Genomic DNA, 13,695 nt, shown 5'->3' with positions numbered 1-13,695 from the left:
TAATTACCCATTGTAGTAGAAGCACATAAATACAGGATGTCCCTTTGCTCCCCCATTCTGCTTTGCATCATTATCAGAAAGACAAATGTAATTCATGTCCAATTACTCACTCGCCGCAAGGTCAGAATATTTATTTTTATCGTACTGGTGATTTTTAGGATTAGGGATATCAGTATTTATTCATGGCTAACCCAAACCAAACATCCTGTTGATATCTATGAATTGCTATATAGTTATTGTCACAGGTATGCTGAGTCACAGAGCAAATAAGAAGTTTATGAGTTGACAGGGAAAAGGCTGCAACGAGGGAAAGATAAGGTCCCCTGGGTAATCACTGGTGTCTTGCGAAATAGAGGCATTGTTTACATTGTTCATTTATTGAGGACTGGGTGCTCGCTCGAGAAACTGAAACTAGCCCAAATAGTGAGGATTAAACAAAATTCACATCATTACTTTTAAAATGTGATGCTGGAACATTTTGATTTAATTCATGAACTGCTCATTTTAGCAATTAGTTTTTTTTCCCTCTGCCTCGTAGAGAAGAGCTTTGTCTAGTTCTCAGATGTAGACAGAAGTAAGAGAGGTAGAAAACTAAAGGAAACTCTACTGGGTAGAGTTCATTTGCTCAGAGATCTGGAGTAGAATTAACTGACGTCCTACCAAGACAGTCAGTTCCTGAGATGAGAGTGACAGTCTTAAAAAGGAGAAGCCAAGCCCTCAACTGTATCAATGTGTATGGTTCATTTCTTTCCTTATTCACATTCAGCCAAGCAAATACACTTTATCTTCCATCATTGTCATCAAGACAGAACTAATTGCCTGAAGATTTCACTAATTCTGGGTCTTTACAGATGGCCTTGTTATAAGTTGTGCCTGAGATTCAAATCATTTCCTTTCTCTAGATACCTGTTATAACAGTTAACAGGGGTGCATGTGTGTATGTGTGTGTGTGTGTGTGTGTGTGTGTGTGTGTGTGTGTGTGTGTGTCTGTCTGTGTGTCTGTATCTGTATGTCTGTGTGTGGCTGTGTGTTTCTTAAGCTGTGTCCTTATTCCTCCTCATATTTTTCTGGAGAACAGGCTTCTAATTGTGGTTCCTGGTGAGAAGGTAGCTATTATAATTGGATAAATACTTTTCCTCTGTGCTTCTGATTTTGCACTTATAAAAAGAGAACTTAAAACAACTGTTGTCTGTGGTTCTATGCTATCCATCATTCTACATTTAATCAGTACTCTATTTAGCTTCTATAGGGTATGCTGTCATAACTAATGGCCAAGACAGCTCCCCTGCCAATATGATAAGCCTAAATTAGGGGTAATGTGAACAAAGTTTTAAGACTCTTTAGTTGAGAGAAGATGAAATAAGAATCCTTGATGCAACGTAGTTTCCGAAGGACTAAAGTTGGGGTTCGAATGCATAATATTACATCAGGTTATAGAAATGTGAAGCCTTTATTCTCATGAATCAAACATCATTGTGGAGCTAGCAAAATAGTTCTGAGGATAATGTACTTGTTACACAAGGATGAGGACATGAGATTGGATACCCTGCACCCATAGGAAGCTGGTCATAGAAGCATGCATCTCTAAACTGGCTAAGGGGCTTGGGAGAGATGGAGAGAAGAGGCTTCGAGGGCTTACTGGCCAGGCAGTCTAAGCAAAACAGGTTCAAGAAGAGGTCATATCAGAAAAGAAAGTAAAGATTTATAGAGAAGAAACCTCTTATCTCCACAGGCAAGCACATGCGTATATATGTACCTTCATAAAAGACACCACAGAGAGAGAGAGAGACAGAGAGAGAGAGAGAGAGAGAGAGAGAGAGAGAGAGAGAGACAGAGACAGAGAGACAGAGAGAGACAGAGAGAGAAGAGGAGAGAGACAGAGAGGGAGAGAGAGAGAGTTAAATAAAGGCAGTTTAATAAGATCTGTTATTGAAAGAGAAATAGACTAGGCTATTCTCTGTTTTGCTATGCTAAACTCAGTTCACCTTATATTTTTAATCAATTGTTCAATTTGTTGTTCCCTATCTGAAAAATTAAAGAGTAAAGAGATGTCCACATACTCACTATGTATACAGATACCAAAGTAGGAAAAGGTTTATGACTAATAGAGAAAAGGTAAAGGGACTCTTTACCTTAGAAATGATGAGTGTCTTTGATATTTAAACTGTAAGTGACAAAGATAAAATATTTTGTATATGTTTAGGTGAAAGCCATAGTAGTGGTGAGAGTCGGGAAAATTCCTGGATTGGGAATTCTCAACTCTGTGTACGAATGGCCTTTATAGACAGTACTGTAGAACGTTTGAATGGGCCTTACCAGCTGGTGAGACATGCCCTTGGCAGGATGCTTGTCTACAAGCTGACAAGTGACTCAAGCAGCACAACGTGGTGGGTGTCATCCTGGGACTTGTGTTACCCAGAGGACATCTGGTAATGTCTGCAAGTATTTTTGGTTTTCACAGTTCTCAGAGACCAGAGATCTAAGAACTACTATGACACATACGACATTTTTTTTCACTAACGAATTACTATTCAGGACAAAATATGTCAAAGTTGAGAAATTCTGAAGACTTTGATAAAAATGTTTAATTCTGCACATATTCAGAGCCATGGGGAAAATTTGAAATTGACCTAGCCGAATAAGAATTGAATAAGCAGTTGTATTTCACATAAGAGTTTCAAAGAAAGATAGCAGCAATAGGATTTGGGGTTGGGGAAGAAGAAATGAAGGCTAAAAAATTAATGTTAGCTATGAATGAAAATCCCAAAATAAAATAATTTATCTTGTGAGTCAACCTAAATATTTTTAAAAGAGAATAAAATGATTATTAATGGCCTGTAGAAATATAAACTTAGAGACATGCAGTACTAAATGATTATGAAAAAGAATACATATATGAATTGGAATTGCCTGAATATATGAGTAGTTAGAAGGTCAGTGCATTTACTTTTGGTTTGCTTTATGTGTTTAATTTTTTTTTCTTTATTTGCCCAGCAATTTCAATGTATAGGCAGCACTTTTATATTCAGAAGCAGAAAATGAATCTAAGTTGAATTTTTAAAACCTCATGCTCTTAAGGATTGAAGGGCACATGGTAATAAGAACAGTAGTGGAAACTTCTGTTTAGCTGGCAAGCATAAGGGGAGACACACTTCCTCACTCACTCCCAGGCAGAATGTAAATTGTTATGACCCCTTCAGAAGACAATTTGGCAGTACAACCACAGAGCCTTAAAAATATTCATAGCCTAGAACCCAGTCATTCCAACTCTGAGCAGCTAGCCTAAGGAAACAATAGTAATAATAATAAAAAAAAATAGGTGCAGAGATGTTCATTTTAACTTGATTTACAATGGTCAAAATTGGGTTATAATGACTATGAATAGAAATCATTCCAAAGGACTAGAAATGGTTGACTGTCATATCAAACTGTACTAATTCCATATTATCCAATATGAGGTCACTGAAGATAATATTTACAGTGATCACTATAAGATAAATGAAGCTTCTGATACATAGCATTATGCAAGGAACTAAATGCATGGACTAATATATGATGACTACAAAATATAAATTTCTGAAACAATCTACAAGCTTAGGAAGACATGATAAGATTCTTAACAGAATGTAAACATCTTTCACATATAAAACATAAGTCACTTTTCTCCTTTCTTTACATTATGCCATTATGTAATTATATTACATAAAAAACATAACTCTAGTAATCAGACAAAAGCATGGGAAGATGTATCAATTCCAAATCTCAGTCTGATACACTTACCCACTTAGGAAATAGCATCTCATTTAACACAGCAATCATTTTTGAAGACAGGAACCATCATGACCATTTCTAAAGAAAGGAAAATCTTAGGCCTGATATCCCATCTTTGTTTGCTTAAGATGTCCTCTCTGGCCCTCCCTAATGATGTTTTCTCTGAGTTCCCACTACATTTTTATACACAGTGTATAGCTATTTATGCCACAAAATAGTTGTAAGGAAAATAAGTGGAAAAATAAATGAATAATTTACCCAAAACAAGAAGTAGAGTCAGCCTGGTAAGTCTAACTTCAAAGTCAGTGCCTGCTCCAGATAAATTGTGGACAAGGCCAAAGTCCATCTCTCAGCACTTTGCCCAGTGCAGGTCTTATTGTTAGGGCAGGGTGGTGTCTGGCCAGGGAGTTATACATTTATCCAGCTATAAAGGCATCAATGCCTTCAAAGTACAGAAAAGGGCGTTCTCTGTGAACAGCACTTAACACGGCAGCTGGTAATGATTATGATTCCTGGTTTTTTTTTCCCTTTGAAATGCCCTACTTGTTTACTTAACAGGACATTGCTAATCTAGAAGGGGACAGATTAGTAACTCCATTTGTAAAACAGAGAGCGGGCCTTACAAAGAATCTGGGGTATGTATACGTGATAGTGCTTCTACATGGTTCTGTTCAGTTGAGATGATTTAAAAGCAAGTCTTGGATGGCTGGCCATAAAATGGGCCAGATTATAGAGGGGATTTACACAGCTATTACCATGGTCTTAGTGGGTTACAATCCTTTAGTGGTCCCTAGAGATTTAAGATTAATGGCTGAATCAGCAGTGCTATTGTTACAAGATATTTAGGTGATGGGAGCCATTCTGAATAGGATTTTTTAGCTCCTATAAGAATATAAAACTGTTTACCAGAACACTGATGACCACAGATTGAAGCTGCTCTCAAAATAGGCTAGACATCATGTTGAATAGGTTTTTTTCCCTTGGCATTTAGAATGTATACTTTAGTCTAGATAGACTTTCACTCATCCAGGTAACATGAGCAGAATGGGAATTCACTTTTTTCACTTACTCAAAGGTGAGGAACTAAAATTGTCAACTAAAAGAAAACAAAAATTACAGAGAATCTACTATGTAAATGATTCCTTCTACAACCAAGACTTTTATCTATGTACTAGAAAAATAGTTCTACACTGTATTTCTTTCTTTTGGGGTGGGTGATAGATTTATAAAGCAAGGGATTCAGTTTTAAGTCTATACTAAATTTATTCGGTTAATCATCAATTTCCAGGAACTACACAAGGAAAGCATGAAGAAGACGACCTGAGTTCTCTAGTTAGAATGTTCTTCAGGCCAAGGTGTCTGTGCAAATATTTAATAATAAATATACTGGAAACTAAGATTCCCTTCTAAGAAGGCAGTCAAGATAAAGATTATTTATTAATAAACCAATTTTGAAAACAAAACCATCCAGTCAATAGGATCAGTGCCTTAATGCTTCCTCCATGAAACCTGAAAGATGAAATCATAGTGCCATCTCATCATAGACAATATTAGGATTTTGTTTATAGGGGTGGTTGTCCTAAATATCCCAAAATGACCACATAGAAAATTAAGGAATTCATTTAAAAAAGAGGTCCCTCTTGAGGGTTATTGGGATTTGGAAGCTATTACAGATTGCTGGGATTCTCAGACAGGAAAATGAAACATCTTCTTGTCATGTGCCAAAGAATAGAGGAGATCATTTGAATTCTTGACACCAATCTCTCTTTTAGAACTCCAGTAAAACAGACATGACTACCAGTTGAAATTTCTTTTACTCCCCAGAGAAGTGATTGCTCTTAAAGACCAGAAGGCAATATCAGAAGAAGAGGGTAATAGATTCTGTGGAGCTAAATTACAGGTAGGGCAAGACATGAGACATAGGTGTTGAGAATTCAAATACTCTAAATGAGCAGCAATCTTTCTTTATACCTAAGCTTCTGTCTGACCATGGGACTATTTTGAAGGTAATATACATATTTACCCAAAAAGAACTAGCTAAATCCTCATGGCTCTACATCTCTGGAACCAAGTAGCATCCTAAAATTTAAATGCCTAAGTCAATCCTTCTCCTCAGTGAAAATTAGCAAACCAAGAGATTAAAATTTAGGGATTGCAATTTGGGTAACATGCAAATATCACAAATCCTGAAAGAGAAACAAAAGTCAAGATATAGATACCTGATGACAACTCCGTCATTAATTCATCATAACACATGTGTGAGTCATCAGAAATAGTGTTGGGGTTCATACTTGGTAAAGAATCAGAAAGATGTCTGTGATCCAAGTAGATTACAAGGTAATAACTATAGGAAGGATATAAATGTTATTCCCAAATCATAGGTACAAGGGCATAAAAGTAAAACATAATAGATATTAAAGGTTCTTTAGTATTTCCAAATGAAAGAACTTTGATTATGATAGTGTTTGGAACAAAAAAATATAATCATAGCCAAAAAGTTAGTCTATTGTTTCTGCAGACAGTGGAATATTTGGAATTTTTCAAGGACACAAAAATACCACCTGACATATATATGTTGGTGTATGCACACAGCAAATGCATTAGTAACTTCTCTACTATGTACATGAAGAAGTATGAAATTCAAGTATGTGAGCTTGGGCAGTAGGTAGTCATACTTCCAATCTCATATTTGCTTAGGAGGTAGTTGGCTTTTAATATCATTTTTCCCATTTCAGGGACAAGTCAGGTGTTGTGAAAAGCTAGAGTAGAAGCATGTAGAGACTGTGCCTTCTATAGATGGCTTCCTAGTATTTATTTTTAGGACAGACATAAAATAGTGGAAAGAGGAAAAGAAAGAAAAGGAAAGAAAAGGAGAACAAAGGAGGAAAGCTAAATCTGCAGATAGATTTGGTTCAAACTTCTTTAACATAGGGAAAGGTCCTTACACTTGACTTTTAAGCCTCCCCTGATAGATGAGAGAGGTCAGCACATACCCAGTCATTAATTTAACATTGCCCAGAAAAGAGATGATAAATAGGAAGGGGGAAAAGCATTCATCATCGAGAACAAATACTAGCTGTTGGTTTACCTGTAAGTCTGTATAACATTTTGCTGGGTGAAAAGATTAGAATTTTGGCAAGTATCTAGGGCTCTCCTATGTCTTGGAATATTAATGTAGAAATCCATGAGGTCTTCCAGACTTTATGATACATGCCTATAGTTCTAGTACTTGGACTGTTGAAGTTAATGCAGGAAGATCACAAGTTTGAGATCAGGTCTTTAAAGTGAGAACTATCTCATAAAGGAGGAATAGGCTCATACTTCATTTTCACTTGCTTGGGGGTTCTGTCTCTCTGTCTCTGTTTCTGTCTCTGTTTCTCTGTCTCTGTCTGTCTCTGTCTCTGTCTCTGTCTGTCTGTCTCCCTCCCTCCCTCCCTCCCTTTCCTCTCTCTCTCTCTCTCTCTCTCTCTCTCTCTCTCTCTCTCTCTCTCTCTGTCTTTCATATTAGCCCCACCTTAGAAACAAGAACATCAAAGCTTGAAGAGTAACTTTCTGTAAACTCACCAAAAGCTAGCCTGTTAATTACCACATGGTCCTACCTTCTCAGGACTCACATCAGTCACGCACTACCTGGGAAAAGCATGTTCTCTGCTCTTTCTTCACTGACACACCACTTGGTAGCAGCCTTTGGTCACAAATGAAATTGGACATTGACCTTCATTGATGAAGATCTACAGTCCTTACTGAGATTACACAAGAGGAAATGATGAGGCATTTTTTTTTTCCTGAATGTTGAAACTAGTCTCTTTGTCCATACACACCGGCACCGACAGAAAGAATGCTTTGAAGAAATTCCTCAAAGGTAAAAGGTAAGCTTTCTTCTCTTGAAGTTCTGATGAAGTCCAAAAAGGAAATAGAACCTTGCATAATTCAGGCCCAAGTGACTCTTCCTTCAGTCTTAAGTGCAAATCTAGGACACATAATTTTTCTTTAGTATTAGTTAAATACTTAAGCTTCTGAGTCATTAGCCTGCCTACCAGTCAGTGCATGTTCCACCTCTTCCACCCCGCAGTGGAACTTGTAAGAAATTAGGCGCTCCAAAGATCCCACATTCAAGTAGTGAAAAGAAGCCAACAGGGAAATCAATCATCAAAGACAAGGGTAGACAAGTGAGAACTTTAGGAACCACTTATGCTGAGTCAGGGCCTTCCTATAAGCTGCCAACCTAGGGAAGAGAGAATTTCATGACTTTAGCTACAACTGTAACCAATCTTCCAGGAGCCCAAATTTTACCCTGCTCTGATTCTTTGCATGTGTTGTTACATGGTAGAGAACAGCTGTGTTTAGCCTGTTTTTTGGGAGTGGAGCCAAATTACTCTAGGCACTGATGGAACCAAATGCAAAGGCAGGTATAGTCTTCTCTAAGTGACTAATGAAGAAAACAGATACTGTCAGAGACGAATGGCCACTGAGAATCAACCACACATTCCTGGAGGCAAGCCAGGAGTCTAGCTATAAGAGTATCAGAAGGTGGGAAGACTGCAGTCTCTAGAATATCACTGTCCTCAGCATAATCTATTTCTCTACATAGTACTCAGTACCATGCTTAGCTCCAAGCTCATTGAATAACTGTCATGGAAATCTCAGAATAAAAGCTATATCTGCGAGTCACTACCTCAGATGATTGACTGGTAGATGTTTGATATCATTTTATTTTAGAAATGAAAAAAAAGATGAAAACCAAGAAGGCAAATGTGAACAAAGGCAGCAAATGTATGAACAGCTACAGATATACTGGTAACAGAACCTTCATCCCATAGAATAATGGGGAACTTGTTTAGGGGGCTTGCCAAGAAATAAGTACAAGCCTGGGTTTCCCCATTATATAATGCATCTAAAACCTCTTTTCATTGACACAATGTAGGCAGCTGCCCTGGCCTTGGCAGCTGTGACCATACTTGTAGACAACTGACACCTTGCTTCTCTCACGGGTGATGAAGAGAGAATGTATGTGCTGGTTAGAAATTAGTCAGATGACATTTCCTTAAGCTTTGTTTTCATTTCTCAGTGAAAATTGGTGCATTTTGTTTTCCTGACATGTCATCTCAGTAATATTTGATAGAACAGTTTTTAGATATCTTTGACAATAGAACCATATAATCAACATTGGAATGTTAATGGCAGGTGTTCACTATGGGACATTAGGAGACTTCCTTACAAGTCCTAGATACTGGTTTTCTCTCATGTGAAATGAGGACCTTTGATCAAGTATATCCTGGGTCCCCACCATACAAACGTGTCTGTATCCTCTTGTATTTTTCTCTGAGTCCATTTCTCACAAGTTTCCTGTGTGCTTAGCCTTGAGGATTCAGTGTTCTAATAACAAAGACCCAATGAAACAGTAAAAGCACAAGCCTGTCTTTTTCCTTATCATCATGGAGCCCATGTCTAGTGGAGAACACAGTCACCCATTGGCCAACACATTCCACAAATGTTACCAGCCATTATGGATGTACTGTGAACATCACAGAATAAGAAGTAAAAAAAAAAACAGTACAATAACGCAACACAAAAAAATATATAGGGTATAGAGTGTCTTATCTTAGAAGATGGTTCTGGATGTCTCAAGAGCAAGCTTCTAATCTGAGAAGTAAAGGATTGAAAAAATATACAGCCATCTAAAAGGTGGCTGGTGTGGCTACTCAGTCTTGCATTCTCAGCATTTGGAACAATGAGGAAAAACGTACTGAGTATTCAAGGTCAGTGATGATTTAAGAGACGATAGAAGCTGTCAGTAGACGGTAGTAGCAGCCAGGTTGAGAAGAAAAGGAGGAGAGGGGCTTTGTGGAGAAGGGTTGATTTGATATTTCCACACCCAGATATGTGAGTAGTCTCTTGAGGACAAGCCTACATGCCAGCTGTATGAAGGAACAAATGTAGATGACTGAAGAGGGCAAGATCCCACACCAAGGCCCTTGGGAGCTCAATGTTCAAATGGCTGTAACAAAACTGGAGGGATGCACAAGATGGAGGGAGGTAATGTAAATGGGGTCTCTTGTTTTAATCTGACAGAGGTCTCTGTGATTTGCAAGGCTCCCCAAAGCACAAAGTTTTAAACCTAGGCCATAAAAGACAAGTTCTACTCTCAGAAGAAGAGAAGGGGAAAGCGAGAAATGGCAAGAACAGAGTAAGTGTAGTAAAAGAATGCGTGCTAGTGCAAATCATTCCTCTGCAAGTCCCGCTAAACCATATGATATTTGGTATAAATTAATCAACAAATGCTTTTTGTGCTCCTGATGTTGATGGAAATGAGATGGCATAAAAGAATGCTTCATATATCTCTATGCAGGTTGTGCAGATTAATTCTGCCATCACACCTGATATTTATTTTTCATTCGAGCTACATATTGGTAACAATCATAAGCCAAGATGAACCCTTTCTTCTATTAAATGATTTTGGTCATGGCCTTTTTTCACAGCAGAAAGTAACTGATACATAAGGTTTCTGGCATTTGCCTTTGAGAGAATGGCAGCATTGTAATATGCTTAAAGTAACCAACCATCATGTCTCTCATAGACAGAGGAGAAGGGTTTCTGGTGATGGAATACAAATGCTTGGGTCTGGACATTTCAGTGAAAACTCCAGTGTATGTGACCTTTAGCTCTCTCTCACACTAATCTGAGATCTGTGCTTCTTTTTGTATGTGCACATGAGTATAGGAAATATGGAATAAGTGTGTTGTTACTCCTATATTCTCTTATTCATGCTAGTAGGTTATTATTTTCAGCCTTTTCTTGAGAAACATCGCCACCAATTAGTTATTGGTCATGAACATAATATATTTAACAGTTTAATAGTATACATTAATAAGAATTGTGTGTCTACCAACAAATGTGTTTCCACCACCAAGTTATTTTATCCATTTCAAACCTGTTAATGGAAAGAGAAGCTAAGACCTATCATTGAAAGATTATCTAAAGAATAAATAACATTTTATTGTAAAGAATCTTATATAAATCCTAACACCAATCAGTTCCCAATAAATACATTCTTTCATGTCACCCAAGCATTTGGGGGATATAACCATACTATGGCACTGTCCAAGTTTCCATGGCTTATGTGTAAAATAGGAAATATTGTCACACAATGTAGCACTTCATTTTATAAATATGTGCAATGGAGGCCGATGAAAAATAATTAAAATATATTTATAGGAGAGTGCTCATGGTATTTATGTACTCTGTTCCTTGACAGGGAGTATCTGGAAACTCGTGAATCTTTTGGGCATTGTCACGTCTTCGATATTTGGTTGGTTTTACATTTGTTAGAGTTTTTATAGCATACATGATTTGGCAGATGCTTAGAGTGGTAGGCGTGCCTGGCTTTTGATGTCTTTGAGAACAGAGAGGCCTTCAGGGCTGGGATGGTGTCTTTCTGTAGGTCATGTTCTTCAACTAATCACAGTACAATTCATGAACATTCAACAGTGTCACTCAAACTTATATAAGAACCCATCATACAGGAAGCAAAGGTAGTCAGTATGAAGAGAAAATGGCACACTTCACATCAGTCATTTTCAAGCTCATATAGTGTGGGGCAAAAGTAGCTGAGGGGATCTTCAGGAACTCCCACATAGATTTTCAAATTCCCATTATATAGAGAAGATGTACTAGACTTATTAGTTCCTTGTCAATAGTGACTTAAGTTTAATATTGATTGTTTGCAATAGTCATGCTGACTCAGGACTCAGATAGAAAGAATCCACATTTATATTCTTAACTGGGTGTCTTTATTCCATGTATATAATATATAGCATTTAAGGAAGAGCCTAACTTATAGAGACTGTTTTACTAACATCTTGTTTGCTCTGCATAGTACTCAGTATAATGGTCTTTTATTTAATTCGATTATATGACTGAATAAATGAAGGCTCAGAATTTGTAAATAATAAAATGTGCTATGCATAGCTGCCCCATACATGAACTCTTATGTGTGCCTTGCACCCAAACACTATATGCTTAGCATTCACAGTAAACCACAGAGGTCAATTTAACTCTTCATGGCTTAATTTCTTCATTTCTTGATTAGCCTTATGGCACAGTGATACTTTCATAAAAGTGTGGATTAATCAAGAAGAAATTTAAAAGCATTATTTCATCTATATGTCCACATGGTGATGATAGTGGTTATGTTTGTTATCATTATTATTCTCAAGAGACATGAAAAATGGATCCCAACCAGTAAGTGTGAGCATATTCAGTGTCTTCATTGAATCTTACAGCCAAGAACCATATGAAGTTATAATTTTACTTTTTTAGTGAGTGCTGTGAATTCTAAAATCTTGTGCGACATTTTATTTCCACTGATCAATTTTTAATCTTTCTTGGGCTGAATACAAATTTAAAAATATTCATCTAATTTTTTTTTTACTTCTACCAAGTTTAGAGCATAAAGTACTCCTTTATGCAGATCCAAAGCAAAGCTTTCAGAAGCCACATGTCAGGAGAGGGAAGGAGTCTCATTGCTTCCTATTCTGCATACTAGAGTTCGAGGAGTGTTGGACGTGGCCATGGAGAACAGCCTGCTTAGGTAGAATGACCTCACTTTCCCTGAGGGTCCCTGCTTACTATACTGAGATCTGTCCTGTATAGAAGACTAGAATCTTAGTAACATTTGATGGCAAAGAGTGAATGGAAAATTTTTCCAACTATCTGAAACATGGGCTACTTCAGAAAATTGTTCTAATTAGCTGAACCATCAAACCTAAAGTCCAGAGCTGTTAACAATGTGGGGCAAGTGGGCCATGTGCCAGCTAATTCTCCACCCCAGGTACATTCCATTTGAACACACTGTGAACTCGTTTTACTATCTTTTCCTTTCAGTGCTCTGCATAAATTTGAAACAAGCGCCTGAAGTCATGGTATGGATTAGGAGCCTCAATTCCAAGCATTTTATTAGGAAGCTGTCTGTGGTGGTTTGAATGAGAATGGCTTATATAGGCTCATATATTTGAATGCTTTGCTTGGTCCCTAGTTGTAGAAATATCTTGGTAAGGATTAAGTGTGACCTTGGTTGAGGTTACTTGCAATGAGTTTTGAAGTTCCAAAGTCTGTGCTCTTATATCTTGTGGGTAAGATTTAAGTATTCAGTTACTTCTCCGATAACATGCTTGCCTGCCTGCCTGCCTGCCTGCCTGCCTGCCTGCCTGCCTGCCTGCCTGCCTGCCTGCCTGCCTGCCTGCCTGCCCGCCTGCCTACCTGCCTGCCTGCTTGCCATACTCCCCACCATGATGGTTATAACTTGTAACTGTAACAAGACTCCCAATTAAATGCTTTCTTTTATAGCTTTGCTTGGTCATGATGTCTCTTCAAAGAAATGGAAAAATAATTAGGAGGCCTTTTCCTTTCCCATATACCCAAATATCCTGTGTTTCACCCATACTTTTGAAGATGAGAGTTTCCTCTTTCATTTTTCCTCCTCAATGTTCTCTTACCTTCCTGTGCTTTAGAGCACAGGTCAGATTCTCTCTCTCTCTCTCTCTCTCTCTCTCTCTCTCTCTCTCTCTCTCTCTCTCTCTCTCTCTCTCTCCTGGTGAGTTTTCCCTGGTTCCTCTAACTGTCCCTGTTCTTCTGTCTCTGTATCCCATTTCTTGCCTATAGACCTTTAAATTCTACCAATTCTCTTCAAACACTGTGGTATATTCTGCTCTAGTCCACCAGCAATGACATAAGTACAAGGTGTTCAGTACCTTTGAAGTGCTAGACACACGCTAGTGGATAAATGTTTTCAATATACTCTAATAGTCCTTTGCTGGCCCAATAAAGTAACTTTCCTCATCATACTCAAAACAGTACTATTATCAACATCATAACTTTTAAGTACAAAAGGTGATACTCTAAGAAACTAGAGAAACAATTCCAATA

General features: G+C 37.7%; 1 long non-coding RNA gene across 1 annotated transcript in view; it reads left to right on the top strand.

Moving 5' to 3' along the window:
- The first annotated feature begins 7,500 nt into the window (after nucleotides 1-7,500).
- LOC116890115 overlaps nucleotides 7,501-13,695 on the top strand; it is a 63,221-nt gene continuing 57,026 nt past the window's right edge. Inside the window, exons 1-2 of the long non-coding RNA XR_004386529.1 lie at nucleotides 7,501-7,640; nucleotides 11,027-11,080. This is a non-coding gene — a long non-coding RNA (uncharacterized LOC116890115). The remainder of the gene's footprint in view (nucleotides 7,641-11,026; nucleotides 11,081-13,695) is intronic.

This window comes from Rattus rattus, chromosome 1, assembly GCF_011064425.1.
Source record: "Rattus rattus isolate New Zealand chromosome 1, Rrattus_CSIRO_v1, whole genome shotgun sequence".
Classification (NCBI taxonomy): Eukaryota; Metazoa; Chordata; class Mammalia; order Rodentia; family Muridae; genus Rattus; species Rattus rattus.
The sequence above is the reverse complement of the archived record's forward strand: the minus strand, read 5'-3'. Positions and strand labels throughout refer to the sequence as shown.